Below are 14,898 nucleotides of genomic sequence, written 5' to 3'. Positions count from 1 at the left end.
AGGGCTTCTCATAGGTGGCCTGTTTCATTCCATCTAACCATCCCAGTTTCTGATTTCACACAAGCAGGCATTTTTTCTGCAATGCCCCCGGGGAAACGGAGGGTCGAAGACACTGAGTAGCATATCAGCGGAGTGGCAGGTTAGGCTCCAAAGTTTTAGCCAACACTGAAATTCGCCTCCTGGGGCCATCTAAAGAAGTATCCAGACACCCTGGTGCAGCTGAGCCAGTGAGACATCTCAGAATACGGTTTGTCTCGGGAGTGCAAATTCAGACATCATGGCGCGTCCGTCCGTCACCTCAGCCTCCACTTGCGTCTTGTATCAATTGCTCTGTTTCAGCATTGAGCTGTGGGCCCAGTGGGGCTGTGACAGAGGTCAGAAGCGGGGGTTACTGAAGTCAGAAAAGCCAATGACTAAGAGCCCACAGATACGACAGCTGGGGCAAAGAATCTCATTGAGGGAAACTGAGGGACAGTCTAGACTTCCTAAAAGTGTCACATACCACAGTGGGTGGCAGGTGGCGGGCAGCACACAGATCCGCCTCTTGCTCCACATAATCATCTACTTGGTGCCTTCCTCACTCAGAGCTAGTCACAGATGGACTCGTTTTCCAGGGTGAATAAGCTGAGGGCCAGCAGGAGAGGACAGAACTGTGGGGCTTCATTTACTGGATCCAGAAAAGGGAAACAGCTCTGAGAAAAACAAATGCAGGATCTCGAGTCCTTAGCAAGAGAGTGCTGTGCCAGCCTGCCTGGGTTTGAATCCTGGCTCTGCTACTCCGTAGCCAAGAGCAGCACTGAGCAAGCCACTTTCCGGAAACTGCGGTGACGATTTCTACTTCCCAGGGCTATCATAAGAACTGATGACGTCTGTAAGGACGTGGGCTAGTGACTAGTATAGAGAGGGACAGTGTACGACTACAGAATACAGCTCAGTATGGGGCAGCATGGAACCTCCTTCCTCCCTCCCCGTCATGACTATGGCTGAAGAGAGCTCAGCCCCTGAAGGTAAAATAGAAAGCCCTGGGCCCCAGTTTTTTTTTCCCAAATCACCCCCATACTGCGACTTTGTCCCTACTCCCCAGCTACTTCGTCACACAAGGTACTTGGAGACATACTATTATTTCTAGCCAGAGACAGCTAGTTAAGATCCCAGAAAGTCTCACCTGGGGGTGGTCTGAAAGTGGGGAGGGTTTAATAGAATATTCATTCATAGAGCATGAGACTGCCAAAGCAGAAACTAAATGCCAGGATTAATGCCTAAGATCATCATGGATACTGAGAGAGCACCATTTTCCTTTGAATACCTAGAGGGGAAGACAGGCCTAGATATAGACACACTCAAGAGGCTAGACAGTCCAGGGAGTAACAGGCAGAGACTGACATCCTACCTGGAGACTACCTCAGCGGAGAAACAGGTGAGTCACTGGAGACTCCAGGAAGCTGTTTCCAGGAAGCCACGCACAAGGCTCAGCATGACATCAAGATTGAGCATATGGTGACAGACTCAAAACAAGTGGTTTAAGAAGGACTTTGGAAGCGTAGTTTATTTAAAACTTGCCAGAATCCCTCTGGAGCCAAGGCAAGGACTATGACAAAAGTAAGGAGCGTGTCGCTCAGGCTGTAGGTCTGGAGGGGTTCTCTAAAGCACCCAGCACAGCTGTCCCCACAAACTGGAGCATCGTGAGCGGATTCCTAACGCCCTAGAAGAAGGTCCAGACAAGGCCTGGGGGAAGAACAGTAATTCTGCTGTGTCCTCCCTCTTCCTCCCCATGTTCAGTGTGGAAGGAGGCATTGAGGGTGGCTCCACCCATTAAAAATGGTACCACAAAGCCAGCTCTATGTGGGGCCGTGATAGCACACTTGACAAGTTTTTCACTTTGAGATGTGTCTTAGAGTTTCTGTTGCTGCAAGGAAACACCACGACCAAAGAGCAAGTTGGGGAGGAAAGGGTTCGTTCAGCTTACACTCCAGCATCGCTGTTCATCACTAACGGAAGTCAGGATAGGAACTCGTAAAGGGCAGGGTCCTGGAGGCAGGAACTGAGAGGACCTGCTTACTGGCTTGCTCAGCCCACCTTCTTGTAGAACCCAGGATCAGCAGTTGAGGGATGGCACCACCCACCATGGGCTGGGCCCTCCCCCAGTGATCACTAAATGAGAAAATGCCTTATAGCTGGATTTCAAGGAGGCCTTTCCTCAGTTGAGGCTCCTTCCTTTGATGACTCTATAGCCTGTGTCAGGTGGATACACAAAACCACTCATACAAGATGAAAATACAGAATAATGATCTAAGTTTTTTGTTTATTTGTTAAGATTTACTTTCTTTTTAATTATTTGTATGTGTGTGTGTCTATGTGGAGCTATGTGCACATGAGGGCAGTGCCCATGAGGCCAGAAGAGGGAGCCAGACCCCCCGGAATCTGGAGTTAGGGGCAGTTCTGGGCTGACTGTCATGAGTGTTGGGAACCCAACCAGGGTCCTCTGCAGGACCAGCAAGTGCTCTTAACTACACGGAGCCTTCTTTCAGCCCATAGAAGAACAACTGTGAGAAGCATCTAAACTGCACCTTTATCACAGCCTCGACAAAGACAAACACTCTTGGCCACCTCTTTGGACTGCTTGCTGAGAAACAAAGGCCACAAGGAACTGCCATTCTAATTGCAAGATGGAGTTCTTAATTGTATTGTTTAGGTAATTCATTGCTAGATTATGTGAGGGGAAAACTCTTTTGCCAGAGTGTGTGATTGCTTTGTGATGTCGTAGCACAGTGGAAAGGAGCGGAGCGTCTTCACTTCCCAATACAATACCGCAAGGGTAACAGGATGTTGTTATTCCATATTAATGTAAAAAAAGTTCAAGCCAGGTGGTGGTGGCGCATGCCTTTAATCCCAGCACTCGGGAGGCAGAGGCAGGCGGATCTCTGTGAGTTCGAGGCCAGCCTGGTCTACAAGAGCTAGTTCCAGGACAGGAACCACAAAAAAAAAAAAAAAAAAAAAAAAAAAAAAAAAAAAAAAAAAAAAGCTATGGAGAAACCCTGTCTCGAAAATTTAAAAAAAAAAAAAAAAAGTTCAGACTCAGAGTAGCTTGCCCAAGGTTTTTTAGGACTTGGAGAAAAGGTCTGCCTGAGGCTAAGGGTCATGACTTTGTCCCACAGCTGTGAAGAAAATATGAACCCCACTGGCCTAGTAAGAAACGGACACAGGACACCCCAAGTAAGACCATGAGAAGAATGGATCCTACCCCTGGCAGGCGAGGCCGTGCCCCTTTAATTACAAAGATGACTTGGCACGGTCTGAGATCTCCACATCCTCCACCGAAGATTTTTTCAAGGTGGCATCTCAAAACTTGCTTCTTTTCCCCCTTTAAAAGCAAGAGGGGGATGAGGAGACACATCTTCTCCTTCCCCTTCACCCAGTGAATCTCTGGTTCTTCACGTTCCCCTCCCGAGACGCTGTGGTCCAGATGTTTGAACAGCTACCCCTCCTTTACAGTCTGCACGAAAAGGCGTGCGAGTAATTTCTGTCAGCAGCTAATTGCAAGGGCAACGAGTCCCCAGTGCCTAATTGGAGGGTGTAAATGGGCAATCGGAGCTGCGGTTAGTGGGCTGAGGTCACACTTCCCTGCCGGCTGAGATGCAAACACCGCAGGCTTAAACCATTCCCTTTAGGGCTTCGGCTTTCCTGATCCTGGTCAGAAAAAAGGGACAAGAACACTTTGTTCCAAGGTGCAGAAGGTGAAAGAAACGCAGACTGGCTCACGTCACGTTTCAAGTTCTAATCCCCACAGACGAGTTGAAACCGTACCCTACCTACTCGGGCTGAGGGGTCCTCTGGGGTCCCAGACTTCAGAACTCTTTTGAGGTGGGCTGAGCCAACAGAGAGGAGGAAGAGGAGGCGGAATCACCATCATCACCCTCACAATCATCACCACACCCTCAATAGCAGGCACTCCCGATTCTCACCTACTGAAGTCAGAGTATGGGGCAAATTCTAGGCTCCCGAGAGCCCAGGACTGGAGATTTCACTCTATAATAAAAACGTGGGCTCTTTGTCTGGGGCATCTTGGGATGGCATTTGCTCTCCAAGTCCAGGAAATCCCTGAAACTAAACTATTAAGAATCTAAGCTATTGTGCCGGTTACAGACAAGGTATAGAGATTATAACTGAGGGGGGCTGGAGAGATGGCTCAGAGGTTAAGAGCACTGGCTGCTCTTCCAGAGGTCCTGAGTTCAATTCCCAGCAACCACATGGTGGCTCACAACCATCTGTAATGAGATCTGGCGCCCTCTTCTGGTGTGCGGGCATACATCGAGGCAGAATGTTGTATACATAATAAATAAATAAATCTTTTTAAAAAAAGAGAGATTGTAACCGAGTTCCTCCCTCCCTCCCTCCCTCCCTCCCTTTCTTCCTTTACTCTACCAAGGGATGCATTCTTGCCTAACCCCTCTACCTCACAGGGACTAAAGATGACTTGCTTCTCCTCTGAGTACAAGGTCTGGTACTAGGTGGTCATACTGGTTAGTTTTTGTAAACTTGACATAAGCCAGGATTATAAGGGAAGAGGGAAGCTCAACGGAGAGAATGCCTCCACTAGACTGGCCTGTATGTAAGTTTGTGGGTTCATTTGTTTTAATGATTGATATGGGAAGGCCCAGCCTACTGTGGGTGGTACCACTCCTGGTTTGGTGGTCCTGACTTATAAAGAAGGCTGAGCAAGCCATGGGGAGTAAGTCAGAAAGAAGCACTCCTCCATGGCCGGGGGAGGGGGGGTCAGTTCCTGCTTCCAGGTTTCTGCGTTGAGTTCTCTCAATGATGGACTGTAATCTGACAGGTGAAATAAACCCTTTCCTCCCCAAATTGTTTTGGGGCAGTTTTTAATCACAGCAAGAGAAAGCCAACCAGGACAGTGGCCTAGTGACAAAGATCTTAAGGTACAAGATTAGGCAACTTTCTGCAGTGAACTCGATGTCAGAAGAGTCACTCTGAAACAGAGGAGGACTCTTAGATGTGAATGGAGGTACAACAAACACCCTGTGTCCCCCTGAAAATATAGCCACAGATGTCCAACCCCCAACTTGAGGACAGAAGTTTTACATCTCCACATCATGTTCTAGGTTCAGCCTAGGCTCCCAGGGTCCAGTTATTCCAGGGAATAGAAGCGCTGAGAAAGTTTAGATTTTTCCCTGGTTTTTCAAAGGTTAGGCTTGCATCCAGTCAGCTAAACATTCACGATATAAAGGGCAGGACATGGGGGGCAATTAGGAGTACTGCCATTGTCCGCAGTGGTGGTAGATATTAGTAGGATTTACTGAAAAGTGCTGGATTCCATGGGATTCGGGGAGAGGGCTCAATCGGTAAACTGCTTGCTACACGAGCATGAGGACTCAAGGTCAGACCCCAACACACGTCTAAAAATCTGGGTACGGCGAGAGGCATAGACAAAGGAGCCGCAGAGGTTGTGGGCTGGCTAGTATTGTTGAATCGGTAAGACACAGGAGCAACGGGAGGTCCTGTGATTACACTCCCACCCCCAAATAGGTTAGAGAGCACTAGGGAAAGACAGCTGACATGGATCTCAATACTCAGACACACATATATGTGCATGCAAATCTCCACCCACACAGAGAAACGCCAAGAGACTACGGGCTTCAAATCAGAAGTGTAATTCAGTGGTAGAGCAATTGCCTCGCATGCGTAGGGCTCTATGTTCAAACCACAATAATAATAGAAGTATGGGCTTGGGTTCCTGTTTTGGCTGAACCACTTAGCATCCATGTGACCCTCTTTTTCAGTTTTAAAATTAAAATAATGTTAATAACCGTCAAACCTATGGGCTGGCTATTGAATGAGATAAATCTTACTTGAAATGTAGTGAGCACTGCAGGGATATTCTCTTGTGTGTATGTACATATAATATGTGATATACAGAGATATCCATATACACATACTGCATATAAATGAATTAGTAATAAAAATATTAAAGTCTACTTATACTCCACTTTCTAAAAAGTCAAGAAAAAGTCAGTGATGTTCAGTTTACTTTCAGAGAAAGCCTAGGGAGATCTTTTCCAGCAGAATGGGACTGGGCCATTCAGCTAAGAATACCACCGGTGCACCTGGGATAGAAGGAAGATTGAAAAATTGCTTCCCTGTGGGCCTGATGTGGTAGCTCGTGTTATCCCAGCCCTTAGGAGGATCAGGAGTTCAAGGTCATCCTTGGTCAAGCCTAGGGTCTGAAAGAAAGATTGTCTGAAAGAAAAGCAATTCCCAGACCGGAGTCCCAACCCTACCCGGAGTCCCAACCCTACCCGAGTTCTGGGGGACAAGGGGAGGATGGGGTGTTGCCCTTGAACAGCCAGCAACGTTGAAATATGCATTCTTAGCCAGCAGCTCCCACAGAGACTGTTTGAGAGAGCACCTAGTTTGCTGTCAGCTTTAAGATGGAAGCCCACCCCGATCCCTGGCTAATTGTGTGGTCTCAGTGTTTCCATCTGTAAAGTGGTCATAACTTGCACAGCCCTTCCCAAATCTGTTCTTTGGAAATTATACACCTTAAGTATTATTATAGGCTCTTGGGTGGGGGTGAGATTTCCAGAGACAGGCCAAGTCATCAGGGTCCTTTCCATTTACAGAGTTTTGCCTGCTCAACAGCCTTTAAGGTTCTTAAGAAAGGGGCCCTTAGAGGAGGGTATTGTGCTCTGGAGCTGGACAGCTCAGCCCTGCCCTGGGTCCAGCACCTCAATTTGTAAAGAAGGAACTGGAGGCTATCTAAAGGGAAGTCAAATTGTTTTCAGAACATAATAGCCGAAGTAACTACAAGTCATTAGCTTCCTCCCAGGGGCCTGAAATCAAGCTTGTCTGGATCCCAAAAGGGCTGTTAGCGCTGTTTACTTAAAGACCTCTGGACAGGACCCATCAATTCATTCCTGTGCCTGGCTTTCTGGAAGAGCAGTGGGAGGTGAGTCATGAAAGCCTGAGAATGCCCAAGACTCAGAGTGATTTCTTTTTCTTTAGACGTGGCTGAGTCCCTGAGGCTGGATCTGCCTTTTCAGGTCTGTAGGTGGAAGTTTCATTCAGATGGATGTGTGCGTGGACCCTGCAGACAGTTGTGCTTTGAGTGGCTCTTGAAGAGTTTCTTCTCAAAGAAAAAAAAAAAACACAAGGTAAAAGTGCTGGTTTCCTGCCCTTCCCCCTAAGGCTTCTGGGAAGCCAAATATTTCTCAGACAGATACACAAATGCCCCCTAGAAATCCCTCTCTGAACAGAAATCTTCTTGGTGACAAGAGTGGACCTGATGAGCCACTTCTTCTCAGAGTGATCTCTCAGAACCACAAATGCTGGAACACTAGGAGCAAAGAAAATGCCAAGATGAGCTGGGCAGACCAGGGCACTGAAGCCCTGACAGGCTGAGCAATTTGTCTAGGAACAGAAGTCAGCTTTCTCAAGGAATCTCGGAAATCTGGGGACTTCCCTGAAGGTTGAGCGGGGCTGGTAATTGGTTATAGATCCTCCTATATCTGTTAGAGGACTCAGCTCAAAGCCCCTGAGCTTAACCTGCTAACAGTAGAGAGAAGAGGCTATTTCTTGATGTCTCTTGGTCTTGAACAACTTGACTCTATGCATGAAAGAACCGAAAGTTTCTGAAAGAATCAGAAAAGAGAGGTCGGAACCCTTGTCTGTGGTCTGCTCTCCCCCGGGAAAATCAGAGCCTGAGCTGGGGAGATGACTCAGCCGGTAAAGGGTTTGCTGTGAAATCCTTAGTTCAGGGGCTGGAGAGACAGCTCAGTGGTTAAGAGCACTGACTGCTCTTCCAGAGGATCTGGGTTCAATTCCCAGCACCCACATGGCAGCTCACAACTGTATGAAGATTCAGTTGCAGGAGATCTGACACTTCACACCAATGCACATAAAATAAAGTTAAATAAACCATAAAAATATTTTTTAAAAATCCTTAGTTCAGATCCCTACACTCCACACAGAAAGCCAGGCATGGTGGCACATCCTCGTGATCCCAGTTCTGGGGAGACGGGCAAGTAAGTCCATTCCCAGGGCTTACTGGACAGCCGGACCAAAGAAATGACGTCTGATCTCTATGTGCACATGCACAGAAAATCACAAGAATCTGCTGCATATAAGATTTGGTGTGTAGGCCAGAGGAGCTTCATGTTACATACGTGGACCCCTTAAACATGTAGGCATCATGGAGTATATAGAATCTTACCTAAATCACAAACGCTCCTGACCCAGAAAAGGTCAAAGTTCACTGCTCCAAATCTAATTAATCAAGGTTATTTCCCACAAACCTCTGGTTAATGCAATGGCTGCACAGTACAAAATCAGTGTGGCAGTAGCCAGCATGTTCTGCCTCTTCCTTGACCTACAGGCCTCTTAGCAAACAGGTTGGCATTTGTCCCTTAATACCATGTGGGTCTTTCTGTGACGTGGGGAGACCATCTCAGATCATGGGTTAACCTTCCTAGACTTATACAACCCAATAGGACCAGCACCCAGCTCTCCTCACACCTTTCTAGAAAATTCTGAGGCTGCCTTAAATGCTCAGGATCACAGACTCTGGCATGACCTCCCCAAATCCGTAATGAGTTGGGTCAATGAGTACATATCCACTGTGCTCTGCACATCTCCAAGGACTGACCTAATGGGGGTGGGAAAAGAAAGGAGGACAGACACACGGACACAGAAAAGCTGAGGTCGGGTAGTTCGGGCTCTCTGACTGAGTGCCCTGCAAGCTTAGTGTGTTTACTGTTTACAGTTGAGCAGGGAGGCAGGGCTACTGTATACAGCTGAAGAGAGGTTGGGTTTATGGCTGAACAAGAAGGCAGGTTTAGCTGATCTCCATAGGAGCTGTTGCTGTGGAGAAACAGTTAATCTCTGCAGGGAGCAGCTTTAGTGGACATCTTCTGCACACACTGTCAGCATCTGCACACACTGTCAGCATCTGCACATGGGCCCGAGGAAGGTTTGTCCTCCTTCGGAGCCTCACTCACAGAATGCTTTGCTACCCCCATGGGTTTAGGACTTTGCATTCCCTGACATGGTCTTGCTCATGTCAACAGCACACATTCACCGGGACTTCACTCACACCTACAAACCCCTAAAACAAAAACGCCTTTCCCAGCAACACACGGGAAGGAAAAAAACTTATTCCCAGCAACACACGGGAAGGAAAGCAAGGCTTAGGAGCAGCAGCAAGGAAGATGCAAAGCAGCCGTGAGAGCCACCAGGTACCAATATCTAAGCCCCCCCCCCCCCCCGCAGTCCTGAGAACCCTATGGCGAGGCGACAGATTAACCGACGAGGTACAAACCAGAGGTCTTACCCCATATTTGTGATCTACTACAAAACACTAGGGCTTGGTGTTTTGTTTTGTTTTTAAGTAGTTAATGAATAAAGTTTGGACCAGTTCGGTCTCCAAACCAAAAATGGCCACATTCTAAAAGCTCCATTGTAAACTGGTGTTGTGAAGATCAGAGCACATTTTTTTTCCTGCAGAAATAATGTCAGGGAAGATAATTAGCTTTCCAGGCTAGGCCCTGAAGACTCACTTAAGGGAAATTGTTATTTACCAGCAGGGTTGAGAGAACTGGAGATGCTACCCGCTAGTGTGCATCGGATCAAAAAGAACTGGCACGTTGAGGGACAGCTCTACGGATACACGTCTCTCTCGAGTTTCAGATGCCAGAGCCTTCTGCCCCCTTCCTGACTCCCTCCCTCTTGATCTAGAAAAGGGAAATACGCTCATTATCCACCTGAAATTCCTGATGCCAGGGTGGAACCTCTCGGCAACGTCTCTTTCATAAAGCAGTCTCCCAGTGCAGGAACGGCAGAACTGCTGGCTTTGATTTTTAACTCATGGAGGATTTTCCCAATTATGAAAATACCAGCGGGAGGCTGTGCAAATGGCTCAGCGAGCAAAGCATTTGATGTGCAAGAGCAGGACCTGACTCTGGATCCCCGGTACCCACATTAGGGGAGGAAGAAAGAAAAGAAGGGAGAGAGGGAGGGAGAGAAAAAAGAGGGAGAGAGGAAGAAAAGCTAAGCAGTTATAACCCCAGTGAGGGAGGGAAAGAAGGAGGGAGAGAGCAAGAGCTAAGCAAGTTGTAACCCCAGTTCTGGGGAGGTATACACAGGAGGATCCTGGGGGCTCCCTGGGTATGCTCCAGATTCAGTGAGAAACCCTGTCTCAAAAAATAAGGTGGATAATGATAGAGGAAGGCATCCATTACGGGCCACTGGCAGCCACAGTTGTACACGTACATATATAACACAGACACACACAATAATAGTGTGCTAAATGACAAAAATTTAGGTAATACAGAAAAATCCAAATAGCCACCCATCAACACTGTTAAAAAATTACTAGATAGTCTTCCACCATATGTTTATGCTTGTAACCTTGTAGTTACATATTTAGGAATGTATTATGAATACTTTTTTGCATTCTGATATTGTTTTTGGTTAGAAAGTCTCAGGGACATTTTTTATGTCAATAGTGACGTCCCTTTTGACTAATGATTATCATGGGTGTACCCAGAGGAGACAGCGTCCAAAGACAGTAAAACATGTCTGTGCCTCTACTGTCTACAAGCACATTACCACTCCACTAGAAAGCTAGCATCCAAAGATGAACACAGGAAATATATCACATCCACCCTTTGCCAAGCCCTTGGGTGACATAGTTTCATGTCTGCAGATTTATCAGAATTCATTCAGCAGCCTTTTTTAATATTTCAGTTTTCAGTTAGCAAACTAAACAACTTTGGAGACAGGCAGCGACCTCTGATTTTCTACTACAGAACAATTTTCTCTCTGGCGCAAGTAAGTTAGTCCATAGGCTGTGAGCCCTCCTTTCAAAGCCTTGCAATAGCTTGTGGGAAAAAGCAGAGATGCTGAACAGAACTATTCAAAACAAAACAAAAATGTTAGCTTCCCCCATTCAACAAACCCCTTCCCCATCAACCGTACAAGACGTGAAAGGAAGTAGGCTGGGTGAGAGGTGAACTTCTGGGAGAGATAAGAGCGGCCTTGGTAGACCCTGGGAAAGCACTTCACGCGGCTGGCGGTGGGGGTGCCTCTGAGTGAGCAGAGGTGGAAGTTTAAATCCGGAGGAGCTAACAGTTTGCAAAGCTCAGCCTTGCCATTGAGCCTGCTAACACTGTGCAGCTTGCTCCCAGTCCTGTTTGGTTTCTGTGGACTCCCACAATTCCCTGGGGCTAAGACCCAGCTTGTCACTTGATGGCAAGGCCATGAATGAGAGACCATGGTCAGTGGGGCAGTGAGAGGCCAGGAGGAAACCAGGAGAGACCTGAGGAGAGCAGAGCTCAGGGTCTAATTGACATACAGTGAAGCAGCCTTGAGAGTTACCCTTTGGCCTCTAGTTTCCGTCTTGGTAAAAGGGAGAGCTAGGGGTTAAATTCCATGGTCCACTCATTGCGGTCCTAACAGCCCATGTGTCTGTGATTCTGAGTTATCAGGTATCTCGATACCGAGCCAAATCTTGGAAGGAGCCCAGGTTCATCTTAGGTACCCAACTGCATTTGCTCTTGCTCTGGAGACGTGTAAAGGATGTTTCCAGGCTACTCTTATTCCAGATGGTGGCACAGGATTAAGTCCATAAAGATACAGGCAGGAGGAGAACACAAACGAGCCAAGATCCACAGCCATGTGTCAATCAGAGGGCAGCAGAGAAAACTCAGGCGGAGTCAGGTGGAGTCAGCCAACCACTCCGACCCTCATCCTGTGGTGTGTACCAGGTGTGTTCAAGCTAACAGTAATGCATGGCCCACTTAACTTTTATTAAGTTGCCCAATCTGGTCTTGAACTTGTTCTGTAGCCTAGGCAGGAGACCTTGTCTGAGGGTTCATAACTGATCTGTTGTTTGCTTGTCTGAGTACTGATGTACCCCAGGGACTTCCATGCACTGTAGTGGCAAGGACTCTACCTCCAAGCACTGAACTCTACCATGCTCTGACACCACCACCCCCGCCTTTTTATTATTATTATTATTAAAGAAAAACTCTTTAGTTTGAGATGGGATTTCCTTAAATTGCCCAATCTGGCCTTGAACTTATTTTGTAGCTCTGGTAGATCTCAAACTTGTGATCCTCTTGATTCAGCCTTCTAAGTGGCCAGAATTACCAACCTGTGCCACTAGGCCCCACCTAGTTTGTTGATTTGTTGCCTCATATGTGGATTTGGTTAGCCAGCTCTTTGTTTTAAATGCCCACGGGGTTTGGTATTGTTTTGTGAAGTAGATATACTACTGACTCGAGCATGGCATCTGAACTAGAAGCCCCAAGCCTAGTGGTGTCTTCAGCATTCTGCTCTGACTTCTCTGATGATGTCATCAGTGAGCGCCCCATAAGAGCAGCCGGATAACTAGTTAGAATAAGAAACCCTGTCTTGGTTTGAAATCAGCCAGATATCTATGAGAGCACTGTCGTATCTTTGGTCTGGGTTGTGGGGACCGAGCAGTTCACGCTGCTGGGGACTGTAAAGACATCAGTGCCCAGCTGTGAGCTCAGGGGAGCATAGACTGGAACTCAAGAGCCATGTGTCTGCGTCTGTTCACCCGGTGTATGCACAAGGGGCTGTGGGAACCCTCATACACCTCCAGGTCCAGCTTATTGACGTGGGTTACCACGGGCCTGACCATGGTGGTTGATGCCCAGATGGACTCAGGTAAAGACCACGAATGTTAATGGAAAACAGATAAAGGTCATAATAAGAATGACTATGTGCCGGGCAGTGGTCTAAGTACTTGACACACACTGGTCCACTGAACCCTTTTAAGACCTTGGGAGGTAACTATTCACAGCCCTGTTTTATGTAACTAGAAGCTGGGAAGAGAAACCTTGGCTAAGGGCACACAGCTGGCCAGTGGTATAGCTGGGATCTGAGTCCAGGCAGTGTGATTTCAGTGTGTGTGCATTAACCTCACAGTGAACAGCATGGCAATGTGATAATTGCTGTAGCAAGGCAAGATCAGAATCTGTAGGAACTGAGGGAGGAACAAGTCAGGAAGTTTCAGGACAGGCCCTGCAGAGAAGATGACATCGTGGTGTGCCTTGAAGGATGAGTACAAGCTGCTGGGGCAGAAATGGGGAAGAAACAGCTAAGCTCTGGGGACAGCATGAGCAAAAGCCTGAAGACTGGAGAGTATTTCTTCTGCACAGACGGACCCACAGGTATATGGCAGCGTGACTCACAGGGAAAGGAGAGTTAGGGGCACATTGTTAAGAGCTTTGTGAGTCATAAATCTCCTTGTAGGGGGGCAAATAAGAGGTTGAGTCAGGACCTTCCTACAGTCTCTAGAGATCTCCAGGACGAGTCCTCCGTTGGCCTATCCTGGATCACACCCAGTATACCATGACTTCAGCTTCACTGTGAGAGCTTGGGGCTGGGCAACTCCATTTCTCCCTACTTGGACAGCACGGTTCTTGCATTCCATGTGGAAGGTGGATAAAGTTTGGCAAGCTGTCTCTAAAGCATCGAGATTGTCATTTGTCTTTCAAGAAAGTCAGGACTGTGTTCTCTTGCTTGCATTTCTCCCCTGGTGGGAACACTTGTCAAGACCAGAGAGGGAGTGTTGGTGTCGGTGGACTTAGCCCCAGATTTCTCCCACAGTCCCTGCTACTGCTATCAGCTGTGTGGCTGAGATTGGGTTGAGAGGTCTGACTGAGGCTGGCATATGCAGGATCCCTGGCTGTGGCCGTATAGTAAAACAGCTGAGAGAGAAATTCCTCAACGTGAAAACTGTACCCCTCCTCAGCAAAGTGACATCTGTAGCCTCCTGAAAGACTTCCTTCAAAACCTCAAAGAACCCCTTCTGACCTTTTCACTAAGCAGTGGAGGCAGCAGAAATAACAGACAAAGCAGCACAGAGGCCACATACCGGGCTGGCAGTGAACTGCCCAGGGCCAACAGAGACACACTGGCTTTCCTCAGGATTCCCTTGCAGAGAGTGGCTCAGAGTCTGAACACTAAGATGGATGTTGCCAATCCAGCTCAAGTCTTTGGCCCTACAATAGTTACCCCTGCTATGCCTAGTCTAGACCCAGTGACAGTGTTCCAGGACATCAAGTGTCAACTCGAGGTGGTGGAGCCTCTGCTTTCTCTGCCCTTGGAATCCTGGAATCAGTTCATGATGGCAGAAAAGAGCATCTGCACCCAGCATGACAACGGGGGCTCAACATCATGGATACGAGGCTAAAGTGAGCTGACCAGGGCCCGTGACCACTCCTGCCAACTTGTCTAGCACCCTGTCACCGTGACTGTATAATCTTTCCAAGAGCACTAACAGGTTTGAGGACAAAAGCAAGTCTGCCACCAACTTAGGTCAACAAGGCAAATTTTCCCTGCTTCATACCTCAAGTAAAGCCATTTCTCCTAGTGTCCCCGGAGATTACTGATTGCAGGAAACACACCTGTTTGCTCTGGAACACAAAATCCACTGACACTCTCTCTCCAGCCTGGACACCTGTCCCCACCAGGAGAGAAATGCAGGGAAGAGGTCATCAGTCTGACCTTCTTGAAAGACCAAATGACAGTCTTGACACTTTGGAGACAGCTTGCCAAACTTTATCTGCCTTCCATATAGAACGCAAGATTCGGGGTTAATAACTGTCTTTGAATGAAATCACACAAGCACACGCCTCTGTTATTCTGAGGTGAATTGGTCTGTCTCAGTTTTGGGCTCCAGTAGTCTGCCGTTCAGAGTGGAGTCACTATCAACAGCTTATAAAGGACCTGATTTGCTTCCACTCCTGGTCCAAGATAGCAAGGCAAAGCTTTACTGGGAACAGCCACTGTAGTTTGTGCAGCGATTGATTATTTTACCTGGTCTACTCTAGAGCCATGGAACAGGTTTTCTTCGCA

The 14,898-nt window shown here is 47.6% G+C and overlaps 1 pseudogene; it reads left to right on the top strand.

The window, feature by feature from the left end:
- Positions 1-1,270: 1,270 nt before the first annotated feature.
- On the top strand, positions 1,271-14,432 carry LOC113457231 (annotated as a pseudogene).
- The last annotated feature ends 466 nt before the right edge of the window (positions 14,433-14,898 follow it).

The sequence above is a fragment of the Microtus ochrogaster genome, chromosome 21 (assembly GCF_000317375.1).
Source record: "Microtus ochrogaster isolate Prairie Vole_2 chromosome 21, MicOch1.0, whole genome shotgun sequence".
In the NCBI taxonomy this organism is placed as follows: domain Eukaryota; kingdom Metazoa; phylum Chordata; class Mammalia; order Rodentia; family Cricetidae; genus Microtus; species Microtus ochrogaster.
The sequence above is the reverse complement of the archived record's forward strand: the minus strand, read 5'-3'. Positions and strand labels throughout refer to the sequence as shown.